The following is a 17,560-nucleotide window of genomic DNA, read 5'->3' as shown; positions in this document are numbered from 1 at the left end:
CTTATTATGATTATGGTATTTATTGTAATTTCTTTTCTCATTATGAATAAATGTTTACTAATTTTATTTTTTTTTCCTATAGAAGTGTTTGTCAAAATTGTATATGCTTGAGGCCAGAACAGAACAGAGAACTCACACAATTATGCACACTTCTATGTGGGAATGAACATAAAAATATAATTCATAACCCCCAAATATAAGAATATTTAGCAAACAAATGCCAAATATTTTTTCTCTTTACCTTATCCTCTTCCCCCTTTCTTCTTCCTCTCCATTATCCTTCTGTGTCCAATATCCTCCAGCTTTTCTGCAGTCAGCTACCGGTACATTAATGACTTTAGTTTTAGAATTTTTAAACTTAAGCTACACTTTTAATGAGGGTGAAGACATCAATCAAAGAGGACCTAGTAGAGATCTTAGTATATGAGAAAACATGGCCAACTAGAGCTCTCAGCCCACATACATCTCCAATTAGTTGTGCTACTTTGGATATGTTATTTGAACTCGCGGGTTTCACTTTCCTCCTTTATAAAATGGAGTCGAAAAGCCGTGTGGGTGTTTGTTCATTTCAAATAAAGTAGTGCAAAGGTAAGCACAAGGAAAATATAAAAGTTTCAAATTTTTATTGCTTACTTTGTGTCTTAGTAAAAGCTTTCTATGAAAAAAAATGTAAATACCAGAAGAAACTGTAAAAAAAAGACAACAGATACAAAAACAGTATTTTTAAGGCACATACTGAAAGAAAGAGGATACCTCCCAAGTAAAAACTGTCAGATAAGAAGAGAAACTTTCACGGAGTAAAGCGAATTAAATAAACACAGTCGTCTTCGTAATTCGGCGAGCATCTCGTGAAGGAGGCAGAGAGGAAGCTCAGTCCTCTGGCGTCCCAGTGAGCACGTGGTCAAGTCTCCCCCCGTAGGGGCCGCCGCTAACACGGAGGCCTGGGGTACATGACCAAATACCAGGTCGTAGGGAACATGAAATTTAGTGAGAGGGTAAGGATCTTCTGTCAGCTTTGGCATCCATTTTCCAGTCACTTGACACTGTTCCCCAAAGACGCCGGCGGAGCATCTGCTCTGTTGACAGCACGAGCTGCTTGGCATTTCTTCCGAGGAATGAACGCTTAGGGTTCTTGGAAAGCAGGAGGGAGCCCGCAGGCAGCCGCACAGCTTCCGTCCACCTTCGCAAACCGCCTCCCAAACGTCATGGATGCGATTACATTCAAATTTTTCTCTTAATAAGTAAGTGAAGGGCTAAACCACAGCCTGCTTCTGTTAACCAGATCTGCTCTGGGCACAGTTCCGAGGTTTCCACACTGACGGCAGGAAAGGATGAATGAAAGGTTTTCTTTCGAAAGCATGTGTGTCTGGTGCAGGCCTTGGGGTGGACCTGGACCACACAGAGTTCATCGCCTGTTTTTATGACCTTTTCTCATTACTAAGACAGGTTTTGAGTTATTATGCTGCTTATTTCTTAAAGAAAGTGTATATAATGGTATCAAATGCCTATAGGAAAAACTTAAAAACTTGCAAGAGGTATAAGGAAAAATAAATCAGCCTTTGACTCCACATTTCCAGGCTACACTGCAATGTTAGCCGTCACCAGGTTCTTATGTATCCTTTAACCAGCATTTATAGATTTACAGCATTTTTTTCTTAATGACTGCTTGGTATTCCACTGCATGAAGGTATTTTCTAAAATTCCTATATTGTGTGGTATTTACATCATACCAATACTGTTTTGATAAAACTACTGCAATGAACAGCCTCACACATTCAGGGAAAGGCAACCAAATTTGGTTAAGAGCCTGGAGTGTAGAGTCAAACTATCTAGAATCAAATTTGAGCTCTTCTTTTTTTTTTTTTTTTTTACTAGCTTTGATCTTGGGCAACTCACTTAACCTTTATTTGCTTTAGTTTCCTCATAAGTAAAATGGGATAATAAAGTAGTACTGGCTTCATGGAGTTCTGTGAGGATACAATTAGCTGATGAGTACATACATAAGTGGAATACCTAGGCTAGTATTGATATGCCTTCTAAAAGGTATCACATACTTCTATTCCCACCCATAGAATATGAAAGAGCCAGTTTTCATTCTTCCTCAGTAGCAGAATATTCTAACATACAAATAACCTTTGCAATTGATAGGATGAAAATTACATTTCACTGTTGTTTTAAATTTTATTTCTTAATTACAAAAAAATAAGGGTATTTATATGTTCTGCACCATTTTAACTGATTTTTTGGTGAACTCTCTATTACCATTTCCTCTCCCTATTTTACCATTTTGTTGTTCATCATTTTTCTATTAACTCATGGAGATGCTCTATATCTTGAATATGACAAGTATACTTCTATCCGTGTTTTTTTTATCTGTTGACATTTATTTTGATATTTATATTAGGCCAAGACTTTAAAAAATTATCTATTTTAATAATACCAAATATCAGTAAATATTAGTAAATTAAAATATCAGTATTTTAATTTATGACTTCTGGTTTCTTTTATGTGCCTTAGAAGACCTTTCATCCTCCTTTAGTAGAATGGAACAGAGAACCCAAGGGGAAAATCACCATACTTGGGTGTTCAATTTGTTTTAGAAGTGATTCTGTAGATCAGTGGGAAAAAGACTGTTTTTCCAAAGGGAGATTGGATATCCATATGAAAAACAAAAGTTATTTGGCCTCTTTGTCACAGTACAGCAAGTCCCCTACATATGAATGAGTTCCGTTCTGAGAGCGCATTTGTTAAGTCCAATTTTTTCATAAGTCCAACAAAGTTAGCCTAGGTACCCAACTAACACAATTGGCTATAAAATACTGTACCGTAATAGGTTTATACTTTTCACACAAATAATACATAAAAAACATACAGAAAATATAGAAAACATTTTTAATCTTATAGTCCAGTACCTTGAAAAGTACAGTAGTACAGTACAACAGCTGGTATACAGGGGCTGGCATCAAGTGAACAGGCAAGAAGAGTTACTGGAGGAGGGAGAGGAGGTGGGAGATGGTAGAGCTGAAGGATCGTCAGTAATAGGAGACGGAGGGCAAGCTGCAATTTCACTCATGGCTGACACTGATGGCGCAGGTTCTGGTTCCTTGCTGGATTCAATTCTATTTACCCTCTTGATAAAATGATCCAGTGATATCTGGGTAGTAGCTCTTTTTTTCTTGTCATAGATGACACAGTAGCACCGGATTGCATTCTGAATGGCTGCTGCAACCTTCGTGCACAATTCTACATTTGGGTCCTGTGCCTCAAAAACTAACAGTGCCTCCTCAAATAAAGAAAATCCCCTTGCCATTTCCTGCATTGTGAATCTCTTCGGTTCTTCAGTTACTTCTTCCTCTTGTCTCTCTTTGTCCTTTCTTGGTGCTTGGAGCTTCTTAGCAGTACCAGCTATATCACTGTTGCTTTTACACTTGCTTCCGGACATCCAGAGATAAAGATACGGTACTACTGTACTCTATACAGTACTGTATAGTAAAGTACACAAAAGCGTAACCACTTGTAGAGGTGTATGCATGTGACAATGTACACCAGACACGAGAACTAACTTACGTGATTGGATGTGTGAATGCATGTTTGCATCTTTGAAAGTTCGCAGCTTGAAAGTTCGTGTGTAGGAGGAGACTTACTGTACACACAAAATCAAATTCTGGGAGATTGTATACCTATATGTGAAAGACACAACTTTCAGAAAATCATAGAGAAGAATATATTCATGACCTCGTGGTAGGAAAATAGAATAAAAGAAACTGATACCATGAACCATAAAGGAAAGTTTGATAAAATTTGACGACCAAAAGTAAAAATTTACCTCCATCAAAAGCTACAATTAAAAGGAAAACCCACAGAGTAGAAGACGCTTACAACTCATGTAATCAACAAAGGCTTTATTTCCAGAATATATAAAAAGTGTCTTCAAATCAATAAGAAAAAGTACATTATTGTAACGCAGTTTAAACAGAAACTCCATGAAAGAACATATCCAAATGGTTAATGTGAAAATGTGTGATGACTCATTAGTAAGCAGGGAAATGCAAATTCAATAAAAATAAAATGTCACTGCCTATCTACTACAAAAGACTGATAATGCCAAATGCAGAGAGAACTTAGAACACATTGCAAGTGTAAGTGCAGAAGCATTACTACATCAGCAAAGAGTTTAGCATCATCACGTGAAAGAGGATGGTAACTTGGGCAGGGTGTGCAGTTGAAGTGGTGGAAGGTAGTAACATTATGTACCTATTTTGAGGAGAGATGATAGATTTGCTGTTGGAATGTATGTGGTGAGGAAGACAAAGATAGAGTGAAGCATCATTTCAAGGATTGGTCTGAACAAAGGGATGAATGAGGTTGTCATCAATCAGTGTAGGAAAAACTGTAGAAGAGCTTTTATTTTTCATGCAGGAGGGGATGGTTCAGTAATTCAGTTTCCTGCCATGTTAATTTGAAATACCAGTTATGAATCCAAGTAGGATAGTTGCAGATACAAATCTGGAGTTCAGGGATAAGAACCAGGCTAGGAAACTGTACTTGGATTCATCGGTAAAGGGAAAGTATTCAAAATTAATGTAACTGGAAGTAATTACCAAGGCAGTGAATATAGGGAATGAAGAGTCAGTAAGAAGACTGACCACTGAAGTTTAAATGTTTGTGGAGGCGAGGAAGAACCAGCCAAGGATATGGAGGATTGGTAGTGAGATAGAAGGGCAAGCAGGAGATGGCGGTAACCTGGAAATCAATCAGAAAAAAATATTTTTAGGAGCAGACAGTAATCAGCTGTTAAATTCTGTTGATAGGCAAGGCAAGGCAAGAACCAAGAACTGAGGCCATTGGTGACCTTGAAAAGAAAATTTTCAGAAGCCTGGTGGAGATGAAATCCTGAATGAAATGGGTTCAAAATAGGGGAGAAACCAGTAGTAGAATATAGACAACACTTTTGAAGAGTTTTGCTGTAAGGGAAAGGAAAGAAAAGGCAATAACAAGAGAGGGAAGTAGAGTAGAGAGAATAGGATATGTGTATGCTGATGAGGGAGATACAGTAGAAAGATAAATTATAATGGCATAAAAAAGAGCAGATATGGAAGCAATATCCTGGAATGGGCAAAATTCATGAAATCTCATGTGCAAGTTGACAAACTTCTGTTAGGAGTAGAAGTAATTCACTTATTGTAATACCAGAGAAGAAAGATCATTGGAGCACGGCTGCAGATAGGTGGTCAGATGTATTAATAGAAGCTCCTGAAATATTTTCTAATCACTTTTACTTTCTCAGTAAAATAGGAAAGAAAGACATCGGCTCTACATAGAGAAAGAGGAGGTCTATAGGGATTTTTTAGGAGCGAGAAAATGATATGCTGTTATCTTCCAGAAGAGTGGGAGAGTGAATGGGCAAGGGAATTGTAATAAGAATGCCAGGAAGCAGTAAAATACTAATTTGCACAGATTTTTATGTAAATATGCAACAATATGACTTTTTAAATCACAAAACAGTATTTTTTTCTTTTATATACTGAAATCATTTATTGTGTTCTGAGAATACTTGACGGACCAGATGTATGTGGTCATTGTTTTTAGGGAGCTTACAAAACTCTTCCTCCTCTGAGGTCCTCTTGGGAAGCTAAAACATTATTTCCATTCATAGTAAACTACTGAGAAAACAGGTTTTGGTTCATTCTTTAGATATGCATTCAGAACATACAAACACAAAAACTATACGAAGAAATTTATTTTCTGACGTATTTCATTTTAAAGGACATAATTATTCTCATATTATTTCAAAGTAAATTATCTGTGAATTGCTTATTTCTTATCTGTCTTCTGGATTTTAGGGGCAAAGAGGGCAAAAACAACGTTTTCAACACCATTCAATCTTCGGGTCCTGGAATGGTGCTAGCACATGGTAAGAGCAAAGTGACTATTTGTTGAACATATAAATTAATGGAAGGAACACAGTATACCAGAATATGCTACTTGAAGAAATACCTGAAGAGAAAAAAGAATCCCACATATTTTCCATTTCTATATTCTACACTATTTTGTTGAAGTGGAGACTTAATAAATATTGGATAAATGTGATTAACCTATTCAAAATATTTTGACTATAAGACATATGTAGCCCTAGAATATCACAGGAGTACAGTATAATGGAACTTACAGAGAATTTTGCTAGATACTGTTTAAAACGATTAAGAAAAGTTCTCAGCTCACTGAATTTCCATCTTCAGCAAATAAAGAAAATGTCATTAATTATTAATGAAAGCCTTTTCACTTATTAATCTGTGAATTGTACGTGTAAGATGAATTCGCTGTTAATAACAAAATGTGAATATGAAAGATAACATGCCCAACTATCAAGTTTGCCAAACAAAGTAAAGGTCTTACCTCTCCTGGGGATGAATTTCATTAGGAAAAATACATTGAGTATCGTTAAGGATGGAGAACAATTGGGCATGGATGAGGAAGTTATGACATTGATGCATATTCCTCTATAAATACTGAGATTTATCCTGTGCATCATTCAATACATATTTGTTAAAAATAGAGTTAAAGGACCTCATATCAGTGATCTAGGAACATAATGTGAGAAACATGATAAATTAAATGATTGATTGTTCATGTTTTAATGCTTCACACATTCACCGATACTGAAAAAAAATTGTTCATTTATTTAGGCTCATTAATTGTGAACTCAGGATCATTTAGGGATAAAAAAAAACAACGTCCAAGTTAATATTTTGTTGTCAGTTTCTGAATAAGTTTCTTAAGAAAACTGGTGAACTGGTTAGCTATGGAATCCATTATTTCAAGTTTCTCATTTTGACTTCAATGTGAAAGTTTACTTATTTATTTATTAAATACAAGCTGTGGTGTAATTTATTTATTTATTAAATACAAGCTGGTGTATTATGTTTTAATTATGAAAACATCTGTAAAATATGTATGCTTTTTATTGAATTAAACAATTAAAGAGATATATTTTGTACTACCAAAAGTCAAATTTCAATAGGACTACATTGGGTTGCTTAATGGCTTTTTAAATTTTGTAAACATGACTAATTCTGTTTTATTGATGACTTAATAACTTAAAATCATGCAAGTATAATTTATTTTGCCTTGGCACTAATGCAGACAGTACTTGCAGTAAGCATACAGTTCTCTATAAATGGTACTTCTCCTCAATAGGTGAAAAGACAACTGGTAAGTATAGTAGAATCCTTTTCCTCTAAAAATAGTGATGATTCCAATAAGTTATTGCTACTCATTGACTACGGTCAGAGTCTTATAAGTTTCAGGAATGAAATTTCTGTTGGCAGCCTTACATCTCCCTACTTGCAAGGAATGTGCACGTTAGGGGACCCTGGTCTTCTCTCTTGGTCTGTTTCCTATAAGTGGGACTCCTTGAGGATGGACTATGTTTCTAAGATCTCTGGCTTTCTTTTCAGACAGAATACTTGAAATTACTCAGCTATATATTTAGCATGTCCACCGTTACACTCAGCACTCCGAAATGGATATTGCCTCTGTCATGATTTTTTTTTTTTAATGTATCAGTTTTTGGGTGTTTATTTTTAAAATCAACCACTTTACTGAATCATCACACCCTGCACGTGCATTGTAAACAATAAATCCAAACATCAGTTAAGGGCAACACTACATTACTAATTGTATCGTAACTAAGATAAACCATTCTTCATCTGAAAAAACTTTCCCATCTTCATCATATATATATTTTCAATGACTAGAACATTAAGTCTTTCATTGTGGACCTGTATATTTATATATATTTATTTTATGTATATTTGGTAGATTTTGTGTGTGTGTGTGGCATCATTTATTGAATCATTTTAATGCTTTTTGAATGTCTGACCTGGCATTGGTATGTCACCTGTGTTTGTTTGAATCAGTTCCTGACTTAATCTTGGCTTGAAGGCTACGGGGTTACTAGCAAAGTGTTGCTCCTATATCATACAATCCCTACTGCTTTCCCACTACATCATCACTTCATTGATTAGGCAGAGTTCATCGTACTGCTCCAACATGAGCAGAGATTCTTTTCAACAGAGCTTGACCTTTCTATAACTTCTTGCTATTGATAATTCCCTGAATTGAACTTATTTCTAAGAACTGCATCACCATTCTCACATTCATGAAAAAGAGCCAGCTTTCTCTTTGTTCTATACACAGCCAAAAGCTATGAAATACATGTGTCTTCTCTGGTCAGCACTTAAATCAGGAAGGCAACTGGCTACCTGAATCCAGTTCCTCTCTCAAACTCACCAGTATGATAACTTACTTCAACTCTATATGGGGATAGTAAAAGGGAGGGGAAAGAATTGCTACAATAATGGGGCTTTAACACCATGTAAAAAAACATCAGTTTGAGAGGAAGTGTTTTCCCCAAATATTCCATGTTTTTCCATATCCTAACTCACTGGGTTTAGCCACTAAGCTTATGGTCAACCAAGAATGTGATTATTCTTCTACCATGAAGGAGATCAACATTGCTGCCTTACTGTCACGAGGCCACTTCCCCAACGATAACAACTGCTCTTCTTGATCATCTTCTGGGAATACCACGACATAATACAGATTTGGTTACCCAGAAGTCTAAGATATATTACAACAGTGCATTTACCAGTTCCATTCTAGTTCCATACTGTACCTAAGACTAGGGTTTTCCAATGTTCCATCCCAAATTATTTCAAGCCACTTGGTCCAGAACAGTTTTTTAGAGATTCTGTAACGGGGTCAAATGACCACATCAAGACTGATGTAAATTTCAATAAATACATGGACCAATTTGAATACAAATCACTTGCCATTATCAGATTTTTAAGAATAAAATTATCTATAAAGCTGAAGAAAATAAACATATGCAATTTTTGAGTCAATCTAAACAAAAAAATGTTAAAATAAATCAAAATCCCCTATTAGCATATCTTATATTAGTATACTTCTTCCTGGAAACAAGAAGTCACATATTCCTATGTTCCTTAAAAAAAAAAAAAAAAAAAGACAAAAGAGGGAGGAGGAATAGGGAGAAGAAAAGAAGAAAAAGAGAGGAAAAAAAAAAGGAAGAAAAGCATGTTCCATGTCAAAATTCTCCAGAAGTGTAAATGCAATCATACCAATTAAGGACAAGCATCAAATTAATTTCTAAGGGTTTTTTAGTTGCTCATATTCTGGCATGAACAAGGTACCAGAATGTGGAGTACAGAGGCTCCTTGTCATTTGTCTTGCTGTGTTTCAGAGCATCTAAGTGCCTACTCTTCTACGATCAAGTTTCCTTTCTACACTCTAAAACTTTTCTACCAATGCTGCTTTCTCCTGACAGTAGGGTGTTTATATTGATGACAGGCAATCCTACTGGCAAAATACATTGATTTATAATTTGGACAACTCCAGTTATTTGATCTCCAAATAGTGCTTGATCTCATTCAGTCATATTTGGGTGTCTTCAATTTCCTGATATCCCTAAACATGTATCAACCTAATTCTGTCTGTTCTTCCAACTTTGGAGGTGCCCTCACAATAGTCCTTGGAGTCCCTCTTGATGTATAAATGTGTTCATTGTTTAGATTGTTGGGAAAACAGCTGTGCTTAATTTTCTCTGTTGAATGGCCTTTTACATTTTTTTTATAATATATGTCTCAGACCCTGCCGGAATCCTCTGTTGTAAGAAATGTGCTGCCTTTCATTTCTGGTTCTGTCAGAACATTTCTCTTTTTGTTCTCCTGAGTAGGGAAATCGTTTCTAAGAGTATGACTTCTCTGAACCCCAAATCTAGCCCAGATCTGGATTCTACCTATTGAGATCTGCCTGTTTTCCCCCTGGTTCATATCATCCATCCTTTATCTTGCCTTATTTTATACAATTCCCACAACATATTCTTTGAGAAAACTACTGGGGTCCAGGGCAGGCCACTCCAAAATGCACCTCAATTTTATATTGATATTTTGGAGTTAAAGTTACCTAAGAAATGGCCGATGCAAGAGGAACACTTTGACTCCCGGTCTCTGTCTTCTTGAAAGCAGGAAATAAATCTCCCATATGAAAGGTGTCCTCCCTGTACAGGGAGGTATAAAAATATCCTTATCATCAGAGATAGGGAATTCAGGGTCCAGAAATCTGTATAAATAAACCTTGTTACTTTGTTAATTTACTACCCAAGCCCGAACTTTGCTGAAGTCCCTTATTAATTAAGTACCCAAACATATTTCTTTATCTTGTCAACTCCTCACAAGTTTATTGTTTCTTTGTGTAAAAAGATATAAAATCTGCCTGCTTTGGGTCACTCTCTGAGCATCATTTTATGATCTCCTGTACACATGAAATGAAATTGGGTTTTCTCCTGTTAATCTGTCTTGTGTCACTTTTATTATTAGTCCAGCCACAAGAACTCAAGAGGGATAGAGGGGGAAATTTCCTCCTCCCGACAGAATGGGTAATACTGGTGACTCTGTTTATAATAATCAATTTACCTTGAAACTCACTCAACAATAATTTGAGCATCTTACACGGATACTCCTAGTCTTCTCCTATTACACCTGTTCCAATAGTATATAAGCTGTTATTATAATTTATCACAATCTTCAAGAATGCAGTTTTCCATTCGTTTTTAGTGTGTACTTTATCTGTAGCTTTGAGATGGCATTTCTCAATAGTTTCCTGGGTCCTAGCTCCATCCAAAGGAATTATTTCAGTCTGATCTCGGGGATCTTAACTATATTCTTCTGTTAGCTTTCTCAAGCCCTGATCACTTTTTCTGGCTTGCTTATCAATAAAAATATTTACCTCTTGTCTAGCCAAAACCTTAAAAGTAGGTAAATCTTGGTATATTGTGTCCTAAGAACATTTTTTTACCCTTTCATTTGAACCACGGCCTCTGAAACCTTGAATTTCTTTGATGAATATGCCTTTTCTCTTTTTGCTTGGTTCTCCTAGATCATCCTCAGTCGTTTTCAAAGATAGACTTTTCTTCAGATACCATCTCCTATTCATCTAAACCATGCTTCAGTTTCTCTACCATTTTCCTATGCTCCAACACTGTTTTCATACCAGGCTAATTTTCAAGATTAATTCACCCAGGCATAAGCTTTCTTGAATAATAATAATTGAAGAGGTGGTTCAAGTATTTGTGATCAGCTCTCCTCTAACTGTATCTGTGTGAAGGTTATATATTCAAACCTGGCAGGAGCCTTCATTTCTATTTGTCTGTTCATCAATACAATCTATCATATTTCAGTACATAGGGCTACTATTTGGATTTCCAATATTCACAAGCTAATTATAGAATGATGGGTATAACTTTAAGGTATGTTAATAATAATAACAAAGGACATATAATTTTCTAGCTGGCCTTGCATCAGCCCTGGTGAAAAACAGTAGTTACAACCTCACAGCTTTATAAAAATAAAATCTTAGTAACCTACAAACCTGTCTGAGAAACAACATAGAGGTTATTAACTGCACAGAAGTTACTCTAAACTGGGTATTAACAAGCTTTAAAGAAAACCGTGAAGATAAGATACTGTGTCCTGGTTTCCTCGAAATGTCTCCACATGTAACTTTAGACTTCACAATTCTTAAGTTTCACTGCTTGACGAATGAGTTGTGAGGATATGAGGACACTACACAACCAAACCCGCAGGTCTCGCCATTGAAGGGACAGGATCCATGACTGTGAACCTTAGGATGGAGTAGAGCAATTGTGAACCTCCAGCAGACAGGAGAAAGAAAGGAGGTGGACCATACAGGCTCAGTCTCCTCTTCCCAACCTCACTACCAGGTAAGCTCTCCTTCCTCCTGGGGATGAGTTATGGAGGGGCCAGAGACTGGCCTGGAGTAGTATCCTAGCGGGCATCCGGCTCTACAGGCGAACATTTCGGATGGGGGCAGGTCATGGGGGAACTGTCCATTTCTGAAACTTGTAAGCACACTTATACATGTTCTTCAAGGAAAGGCTTTTGAATGATGGAGAACAAACAGTTTCACATTAAGCCCCACTGTGTACTCAAGCTCTCTGTATCAGAGAACTCTGTATCAGAGAACTCTTTTGGACCTTCACTCATAGAAATATAAGACAAGAAGATCCAAATGTAACAGGAGGACCTGTGGCCATCTAATCCTGCTGTCCTGTTAGCTTAACCCAGAGCAATGTCTTCTTTTCTGTGTGAATTTTCTTCTGAATTTTCTTGATCCATTAAAAGACTCATGCTTTTTACCTGCTGGAGTCAATCGCAGATCTCCGCTGCTCCTGAAGTTGCCTGTGGTGTGAATGTAGACAAAGCAACTTTTATCTGATTTGTGTTGTCCATTGTTGGGTGATATCTCTATTTGCAAGCAAGCAAGAGAGCAACTACTCAGAGGAGATGGACTTTTTTTCCCTTGATAAAGGTATAGTATGGGATTTATATAATAGTAGCAACTTTATTTTGACTAGTAGGTATGTTGTGTAATTCCTGAGATCCCAGCAGCCTTTACTGAATTTCCAGAAATAAAAGGTAGGGACTGAAAGAAAAATACAATAGAAATTTATCTCTAACAGTGAAGACCTACAATAATAGCTTATCACATTGAAAGAACAGCATAGTCTTAATTAACATATATAAGAATTGGGTTGATATTGCTACTAACCCCTTTATGCTATAAAAAAGAAAGCTGGCACAGTTGTTTTCATCTAAAAAATTGTTAAGGGACCAATACATTCACACGGCCAGTGTGGTCGTCTTCACTGGGTATACGGCTTAGTTTCAGTGCCTTGAGAATCACTACCAGTTGGTTTTGGTTTCTAGAATGTGTGCCTTAACATAGTGCCTGATGTAGGGTTTATCATTTCAGTAGCCACATCCAGGAATTTATTCTATACCACATTTGGAAAGGTAACATGTATGCCCTCTGAGGTAGCCTTGCACTGTTGAGTTATCTTCCTAGATAATATATCCCACACACGTATTTTTGGAGCTGGACTAAACTGAAGGTATTATAGTAGCTTCCCTAAATATTTCTGACCTGAGATGATAATAATTATAATAGTAGTAATAAGTCTATCACTTTAGGTATTACCATAGACACAGAATTTATCTATTAGTTACCAGTTAAAATTAAACTGATTTACACTCTATATTTAAAAGATATTAATATACTCTTCCATATATTCCTGTTAAAAACCTGAGAATTGGATAAGGTAATATGTCTGTTTAAGAGATAATAAATCTGCCTTATGAAGAAATAAGCAACAAGTTTATGAACATTCAATAAATAGGTGGCTAACTTGAAGCCAGGTTTATATCTCTCCTGAATCTGCATCCTTAACCATTTCATGAAACTTTCTCTAAGGAGTAGAATACTTTAGCATACAAGCTGACAAGGTGCTTCTTTATAGGACCCTGGTAGCCTAGTTCATACAGCCCTTAAGCTGAAATACTAGTAGTGCTGAGCAGAAAAATAAGCCTGAGCCAAGGAACCTGTGTGATGCCCACCTGAGCCTCCCCATGACAACAAATATGTTCCAACAGGTTTGAAGCCTCAACAGACAGGGGATCAAGACCACCTCCCTCCTGTACAACACTCTTTTTTGTCTGTACACCCTATAGCTGCATCACGATATATCCCAAAGCCTTGATAAATCAGTTTAGTCCTGGCAGTGAAGGCAAAAAAAATCTTACAAGCCGCTGGAGAGCTAAAGAACATTCACTAAATATCTACAGCAAGAGCAAAACCTGGATAAAGGTTTGAGGAAAATCATGAGGACAATGTTACAAGGAGTGCAAACACCACTACAAAGGTACTAGCATAACTCTGAGAAATTTTCATCCTTGGGAAATTCCAAGCAGCCTTTGACTACCAGAGTGCTCATTCTGTGTATTATACCAGTGTATTATTTCCTAGGGCAGACTTACAATCTGTGAGGTGAAGAGCGAGAAGGGGTAACCACCAAGGTGAGACTACTCATTGGATAGAATGTCAAGGTCAGGAGCAATGAAAATGCTGAATGTCCTTTGTCTGACCATTATTTGACAACAATGCAGTTCTTTCATGGGGCTGACATCTAGTCACTTAGAGGAAAAACTCTTTGAACTTTTAGTTTCGGAAAATAGACCTCATACAAGACAACACATAATAGGATGATAGAGTATTATTTTTCTGGTCCAGTCAAATACTTGGCATCAAATAGTGGGGGAAAAAGTAGGAAAAAAAATTCCTAGCCTAAGCTTTTTCTGTAATCATCTAAAATTATCTAGATTAAACTTGAATCTATCTACTATACCTCATTAAGCACCCTGTTCCACTGCCTGCCCTTTCTATCTGAAAATGTTCTCTCATTTTCAAATCGAATTTCTCTCCCATTAACTTACTGCTTAGGTATATTTTAATGGCTTTCCTTTCAATGTAAGCCCATTTGTTTTGGTCGTGAAATTATCTCATTTCATTGTATAAAGCCCAGCTTCATTTCTAATTTTCAGTAATTGTGTCCATTTCTAGGTGAAAAATGTAAGCCCAAACAAAAGCCCTCTTAAAACTGGCCTGTCATTTTCAATTCTTTCGCTTGCAGACAGTGGTTGTTAATTTTCCTTACAATAATGCATGTCTGTTCTCACCCCCTCCAATGTACCGTTATAACTAATACAGTGAAGCATCTGCACCTTGCTGTATGAGGTCATCCTCTGATAGGAAGCTGACAGCTTCACACAGTAATAGATAGTACAGGTGTTGTAGCCCTCAGGTAGCCCATCACCCATTTGCTTTCTGAATAAAAGCTATTCAGAATCACAGTCCTATCCTTAATTTTCCATTAACTAGAAATTCACTGGCTGAAAGCTTTGTCATGTAGAAACTCTGAAAAAAGTATATTTTATTTTAATCCTCAATATATATTCCCCTACACACTCACACTTAAAACATGCACACATTGGATATACATTAGTATGCATGCACACTCACACATATACACTCCGAAAAAATCACATATATAATACACTACACACACACACACACACACACACACACACACACACACACACACACAAAGACACACAGAGTCTTTTAAAACCTTGTTTCAAAATGAGTTGCCAATACCCTTCAGTCTTTGATTTGTGTCAATTTGCCAATGGGGGAGAATGAATGGAAGATGACATTCCAAGTAGAGAAATGAGCTTATAGAAAGACACCGCATGCAGAAAGGACCTTGAAATTTTGCAAAACATGGGAAGGTAGGTACATCTGGTAAAGAAAAAAAACCCACAAAAATGAGTTTGTAGCTGAAACTTGGAGTAAAACTGCGAAGAGCCTTATGTGCCAATCCTCAGACCCTGGGCATGATCCAAACACACGGTGTGTGAATCAAGCATCTGAACTTAATCCAAGTGATACGAAGGGCATGAAAATCATTTGAAAGAAAATAAAACTTATCAACCACTTTTATACACACGCACAATATTATTAGTTAAAATGCATTTATACGTCTTCCCTTAATGATCCACAAAACACAGAAGCAAATAATAATAATAAATACCTATGTAGAAGTAGAACAGGTAGTAGGGCGATTATCAGTATAAGAATGAGGAAACCCAGATTCGGGGCATCTAAATGAATTTTCAAGTTCACACAATTCCACTGCACTGATGCTTTCTAACTGAGTAGCTTGAACGCTACTACACCAATCTGGAGAAGGTTACTAAGAAGAATTGGCAAAGAGGTAGATCGGCTTATAAAAATGGGTCTCAGTGTAGGTGCACTAAATGATTTCCAAGTTCCCATAGGAAGACCAGGCACCAGAGCAAGGAAGCATAGAACTGTGAAAGATTAATATTATATCTAGATTCAGGGAAAGATTTTGACAGAAATGTTTGCTAGGGGATTATTTATAATGAGAAAAAATGGAAATAATGTATGTGTTACTGAATGTGAAGGCTAAATAAATAATGTGTGTTACATATTTCAATATCATGTGGGCATCAGGAACAATTTTTAATTAGATGGAAAATGATTCACTGGATAATGTTAAGAAAAACAAAATACACACACACACAAACATCAAAAAAATAATCAAAAAAACCCAAAAACTATACACACAGCCACATTCGTTTTCAAATATAATTACAATTTATCCATTCATCCAGCTCTGTGTCATCTATTGATTCTCCAACTAACCATGTTTTCAATCTGTCTATCTACCAGGCTTATAAAGGAGACTGGAAGGAAACACATTAATTAGATATTAGGGCTTTTTTTTTCCTTTTAAAATTATTTTTCTCCATATTCTTCCATGTGTGGTAGAGAAACTTGGTGAGGGAACTCACGTGCCACTAGTTCCTAAGATAGATAATTCTGCCTCCTCTTTAAAATACACACAATTAGTTACTTATTGGCTTGTATTCAAATGGCAAGTGAAGAATCAGGGCACAAGAAACTAACAACACAATTATAAGTCAATAAGCATTTGCCATAAGTGCCTACTATGTGCTGAGTGAGGGAGATTCCCTATCTTCATGGAGTCAGGTGGTGTCTATAGATGATTTAAAAAACCCCATAGCAATGCAAATGTGATACATGTGATAAACAAGGAAATGCAAGGTATTTGGAAACTACATATTCAGAACATAGAATCTGGTTTAGGAAAAAGTCAAAAGGCTTACAGAAGAAGAGCTATTGAGACTAAGATCCTAACAGAATTTTAGCAATATATGTCCAGAATGAAAGATCAGGACGTATGAAGGCACTGGCATGTGAGAATCCTGCCACATTTGAGAAACTGAATGGTATTCAGATCAACTGGACTCTAAGGTGTATGTTTTGGGGGGAAAGAATTAAAAGACAAGGCTTTAGAAGTAGGCAGTGGCAAGTCGTAAGTGCTTCTAGAAGTATAAAAAGAAACTTAGGGTCTATCCAGAGGGCAGAAAGATTCCAATGGAGCTAGCTGAGGGGTAGAGGTAATCAGGTCAGCATTGTAGTGGGTTTATTCTGGCTGCACTGTAGAGTGCTGATTGGTTGTAAATAAGATTAGTTGGAGGAATATCTGTTAGGAGGCTGTTTCAGTGGTCTCCGAAAGAGATGATGGGGGACTTGATTCTTGCAATCTAAAAACAGAAATGAAGGAATGATGATAATCCATAGACTTCAGAAGCAATGATATGGATAGAATGGTGAGGCCCCAAGTACAACTGAATTGTTTTCTTGAGAGAGTTTGGATGATATATAAGTAGCAGAAGGTGTAAAAAAATAGCTTTTTCATATGAAAAACTTAAATTATCATTTAAAAACATTATGTCATATATGTTAGAGCATACCTAAAAACATTTATAGAAGCACTAGCCTTGGGACTCCCTGGAGAGTTTTTATTTCTGTGTGCCTATATGTGTGTGTTGGGGGGAGTGTAACTTGAGACTTTGGGGACAAAATTAGAGAGAGTGAGGAACAGCAGACATCCTTGGGGAGGTGTGGGAAACACAGGCTTGAGTGTTCCCAGAGATAATGGGCGCTGGGTGGGGGCTACTTGGAGGTCTGTGTCTCCACCTGTGCTGGGGAGAAGAATGTCATAGGAAAT

Source organism: Balaenoptera musculus, chromosome 13 (genome assembly GCF_009873245.2).
Source record: "Balaenoptera musculus isolate JJ_BM4_2016_0621 chromosome 13, mBalMus1.pri.v3, whole genome shotgun sequence".
Lineage (NCBI taxonomy): Eukaryota > Metazoa > Chordata > Mammalia > Artiodactyla > Balaenopteridae > Balaenoptera > Balaenoptera musculus.
The sequence above is the reverse complement of the archived record's forward strand: the minus strand, read 5'-3'. Positions refer to the sequence as shown.